This window comes from Temnothorax americanus, unplaced genomic scaffold (genome assembly GCF_048541705.1).
Source record: "Temnothorax americanus isolate GAGA-0224 unplaced genomic scaffold, ASM4854170v1 Scaffold76, whole genome shotgun sequence".
Taxonomy (NCBI): domain Eukaryota; kingdom Metazoa; phylum Arthropoda; class Insecta; order Hymenoptera; family Formicidae; genus Temnothorax; species Temnothorax americanus.
The window spans coordinates 297,166-303,232 of NW_027509799.1; positions in this window are offsets into that span (position 1 = coordinate 297,166).

The window sequence follows — 6,067 nt, forward strand, 5'->3', positions numbered from 1 at the left end:
ACCCCTCGGATGTCCCTCTCGGCGCGTTTTACCTTTTACGGTGAGGGGGCAGCGAGAAACGCAATGATTTGTCCTCCACCAGCGGATTAAGCCTAGATTTTGTAAATCTAGATATTGTAAATTACCTAGATTAGATATTGTTTAGATATATAGTTTATAAAAACTGTAATAAAAGTATAAATTAATTTTTATATAGCATATAATTAAATGAAAATGTGGATATATTATTAAAAAATATATCTAATTATATTTATCATTTTATATAAAAACAATGTCACTCGATCGGACAATAATTTTTACTAGAATAAAAATATTTGTTAAAATATGATCTAAAACGTCGCTAACATTAATAACTAAAATATAAAAATAATCTAACCTTTTCATTTTTAATATTCAGGGGAACCATTTTGTGGATAATATATATGTAGTATATATACTGTATATATATATATATATATATATATATATATATATATATATTTTATATATATATATGTATATAGGCAAATAGTTATTTTAGGAAAATAGCTTTTGACTAGGTAAATGCTATAGCTGTCTGGTCAAATGGCTTTCGCCCGTTTATTTGTGTTCAAATGCTATTTTCCTAGGCAAATAGCATTTGCTTGAACGCTTTTTAGGAAAATGGAAATAAATTGTAGTTAATTATTCAAAATAGGGCCTTTTCCAAATTTTGATATTTTTTGCGGCTCTCTTAATTGGTAAAAAATTTTGTAAAAATCTTTCCCTTAACAATTAGGTTGGATTTGGTTAGTTTTTTGAATGTATTTCCGAATGACCTCTGCTCCCGATCGACCTAAAGTTTTACACATAAGTTGTTTTCGATGTGAACAATAAAGTGCGCGTGGTCCCAACTTCGGGATATTATATCCCCTCTCTGCGGGGGGCGAAACCTACTGTCTCTACGCATACACTTTTTCACCCACACAACATTTTTTTGTTTCGTAATAGTAAAAACGTGTCGAATGAGCATCATTTTATCAACATTGGAGGTGAGAATCTATGTAAGTTTTTCTAAAGAATTACCTAACTTTTTAATAAGCAACGATTCCCAACTAAAACCTTCACAACATTACTCAAAGTGATGACTTTAACAACATATTTTAAAATTATAGAAATTGTGGGGGTGGCTTTCTATAATAATAAATATTTATCGTTTTTAAAAATAGGCTTGGAGTTAGATTAGTTTTTTATGCGGGGGAAGGGTTTTCTCCGCCTACATGTGTACTTACTTGAAATACATCAATGCATGTTTTGCTGAATACCATTTGCCTAGGAAAATAGCATTTGACTAGGAAAATAGCAAAAATAAATAGGCAAAAGCTATTTGACCAGGCAGACAGCATTTGCCTATAGACAAAAGCTATTTTTGTAAAATAACCATTGCCTACGACATATATTATATTAAAAATTCTTCAGGAGATTTTGCTGTTTGTCTGTGAGATACTCTTCAACACCTCTAACATTTTGAAGAGTTGGATCCAGAAGTGCACCGCAAACACGAGTTTCATGAATTGGAGAAATCGCTTTTTTATATTTTGTAAAATAGTTTTTTTTAAATTGCTTTACTATGGATGAATTATATTTATTTACAAACATGCTACTCTCAACTTCTGCCCTGAAAAGATTATTAAAGAAGGAATTGATACAGCGCAGCATCTATCATCCTTTCAAATTTGATATAAAATGAATTTAAGATGTAAAAATATAAGAAGCTGCATGAATTAACTTGAAAACATTATACCAATACATATTTTATAATATTACTCTTAATTCTGAATTTCTATATTTATTCAAAAATATATTACAAATCTAAATAAAAGTGTAAGGTTGGTTGTTATTGGATATTCTACCCCAGAAAGAATTTCTGTTGCTGTTTTAATACTGATTATATAAGCAGTTAGTTATCGTCGATTTCCTTTCATTTATTACCTGTAGGAGTTGCATTATAATGTTTATTTATTTCCAAGCAGCGTATCATTACCTGTAAGAAATAAATTGTAACATTTAAATAAATAAACTATTAATAAAATTAATAATTGATAAAATTTCAGATATTATTATTTTTAAACAGTAGATTTACAATTGTGCGATAGAGAAATATTTTTTTAATTTAACCAATTTAAGTTATCTCTTATTGTCATTATGTAAGTCGAATTTAAATTATTTTATTGCCATATATTATAAATAAAAGATATTATTATAGTTGCCATTACAAGTTACAAAATTCTTTGGTAAAATTTATATTATTAACTTAAACATATTTTTTACAGTAAAATAGAAAAAATTACTGTAAATAATTAATATTTTATAGGTTTATGATGTAATACATATACAAACACTCAAATTCAGATAGATTATTTTAGCCTATCCATTTTAACAGATTAGTAAGATATAATTGTCATATGCAATTAATTTATTATTATAATTCAACACGTATATATGTACGTATATTATAAATCTGCTATATTTCACATAATTGTTACAGATCCATTTTTTCAATAAAAAAAATAAGAATTTGCTTTCACTGATCCATGCAGAACAGCGAAGTTATCAGCTACGACTGTAACACAAATTTATTTAATTAAACGTTTAAAAAGCAATTAATATTTTAAGAAATAATTATATTATAAGGATCGAATATATATATATATTTTTTATATTCGAGAGATCTTTGAATAAATATTTAATAAAATAATCATATAATTTTCGAAAAGATACTATATACTTTTTAAGTAAAAGCTTTTTAGATTTTTTATACAAAACTTTTTTAATTCTTGTTTAAATCTTAAAATAAACAAGTTAAGTACTAATTAAATAGACAATTGATATAAATTATAATGATATATAAATAATATAGTTATTTGTGTAACAAGTGCGGGAAGTCCAATTTTCAACCCGCACGTGTTACACACACTATTTTATATCACACGTGCGTGGAAAGTGTCCCATTATGCGCGTGTTTTTTGTGCGATAAATAGCCAATTCCACACCCCACTCAAAACAGTGCGGTAATATCTTATTTCCGCACAGTCTGTGCAACAGTACTAGTACTAATAAATTGTAGAACAATAAAAAATATGCAATATGTAATTAATAACAATAACTTTTAATTGAGGTGTAAAAATTACTCTAAGTGATCATTTATAAAAAACAAAAAAACAAACAATTAGGCTCTTGTTCGCGGGTTAAAGAAATAACATAAAACAATCGTGTCGCTAAAAAGCTATTATCTCAATATCGTTATAAATAATTAATTGCGTGGATTAGTCAAATCGCTAATTGTCCATTTCAACTGATTATGTTCCAGTGAACTATAAACAGAAAAATATATAATATATTGCTGTTGACTCGAGTACTCCAAGAGCAATGTATTCTTTAATAAACAATTCTTTAATAGTTTAATAAACAATTCGACGAAGAAATGAACGCCAGGCCGACCTCGTATTCTCATGATTACTAATAATAATAATAAAAATATTTAACGTCTTATAAAATAATTTTAAATCTACAAACGTATTATCTACTTTATAATTAAAAATTATACTTGCAATATATGCACTGCATTCCGTGAATTCAATTTGACGGTGTTTCTTACTTTTAAAGTCGAATTTTAAATTAATTCGTAAGTTGAAGTCGGACAGTTGAAAAAAATGACAACGCAGTATATACATATATATAAGATTTATTCTATATAATTCAAATATTCTCTCTCTCGAAGAATTTAATTGCACGGATTTTTAAATTTAAATACTTTAATATATCTATCTGGCATTTGCGTTGAATAAAATAATGTCAAGTGAAAAATCGATTCGTGAAATAGACCATATAATTTTTTACAAATTACAAACTTTTAGACGAAAACTAAGACATTCCACTTTATAATATGGCGAATAGTTAATTATAAAATAAATAATATTTATTTAACTTCGGCTGCTGCCAAGAAGTGGACTTGGTTTACAATAGGTTCCTTAACACAATCATCCATCCGCACATCGCCCGTCAATCACAACAATTTTGACGAGATCATTCCTCACGCTAAAGCTCGCCATTATTTATCACTGCTGCTCTCGCCTATCTTTTCTCATCTCCGCTTCTATCTTTTTCCTATCCCTATATAATTTCCTTAATATTTTTCTTTGGTTGTATCTAGTTTATCGTTCCATAGTCTATCTGTTCTTTTCCTGTTATTCATCCCTAGTTTTATAAACTGGTTCTTTATACTGCTGCACTCCTCTACATAGTGCTTCAAATTATCCCTTCCTTCCTTGCAGAACGGACACATTTTTTCTCTTCCCCCCACCAATACATGTTCCCCGATTCCATGTTACATACCACATCTCATTGTCAGATTTATCAGGGCTCTGATACTATTCCCTTCGATCTGTTTATCTATGTTTGCCATCCTTAGATATTCCGGTCTATTTCCGTCTCTCTCTAGGCAAGTAGTTAATTAATTAATTAAGTAAACTAGCCAAGCTATTAATTGTTCTCATGTTTCTCGACTGAGTGTATTGTACTTTTTATCAAACTATTTATTCGACGAAAAAACATAACATGTCAAGGCTAGCATTGAACTTTTACATTCAGGAAACTTTTAACACTATATAAAATAATTTTACATCGATTATTTTCTGTTCTTTTTACACTCTTATTTTGTACACTTATTTGAAATGTCATTATTTTAGATTAGATTATGTTTAGGTAAATTTATACATTTAAAGCGCGATATAAGATTTATTTAAATAATATTATGGAATTAATATATAATCTCTAAATTACGCTAACTATAAATTTAATAATTAATATATTTAATGGCAAAATTTAACGATTATTAATTCCATAATACTATGATTTAAATAAATCTTATATCACTAAATTTTGCCATTAAATAACTTATAATTTTCAGCTTCGCATTTAGAAAAGAGTCTTGTGATTGCAGCGCATTACTCACGATATTTTAATTATAAATGAAATTACTAAAAACTTTACAATTTGGTAAGTTTATAATGTCAATGTTAATTGACAAGTAATTAATTCATGTTTTTTCTGTTTATTTAATTAGAAAAATTCTCATATTTCTGCTGCGTTTTTAAAATAATTTAGGCAACTAATGCTCAAAGCAATAAACATAAAAACTTTGAAGAAACTTTGAAATGTCTTAGTTTTCTTCTAAAAGTTTATATATAATTTGTAAAAAGTTAATATTATAGTTGGGAACAAAAAATGTTGTGACCATCGTCTATGTACCTGCCTGAGAAATGTATAGGTACCCTTAGAACGAGTCATCTATGGAACCAACCAGAATTTTCCAGAAAAATCTGTAGAACCTTTTTGGACCCTATAAAAGGAGAGGACTCTCGGCATACGGCGGCACTTCTCAGCAGTTTTTCGACGGGTCAAGTTCAAAGATTTCAGTACGCTTTATAATACTTACGACGCATAGTCGATTACTAGTGTTGCATCGATATAAGTTAAAAAAGTATTATTGTAAGTAAAGTAATAAATAAATAAATTTTTTGGAATGAGAATTATCGCGAATCGGAGAATCAAATAAAACAATAATACATTGATTATTCATTAATAATATAATTTTAAGTAATATGTTTTTGTGTAATTGATTGTCTGCACGTGCAATGTTGAATTCCGTATTTCTGATTAATCAATTGTAAGTGTGTCTTTATTAATCGTTATTTGATTAATAAATATCGCGCGGCAAAACCGACATTTTTGAATGTTTTGTCGTTAATAATAACGGAACATTAGGGCTGGGACACAAAATGGATCAATTCTGGGATAAGTGGCGTTGTAATTCGTTAATTGGTAAGTAAAATCTATGTTAACCCTGCATTTATTCCTTATAATATTCCGATTTCTGATTATCGTGTAAATATAGATTTTGCGTTCGCACATTGACGATCTATTAGAATATGCGTATTTCACAAGATTTAATCGGCCTCAAGTATATTCCGTGAAAAATCGATAAAAAGACGATTACATTCTCAGATATTATAAATATCGTGTATATCAATCGATTTACAATTTTATT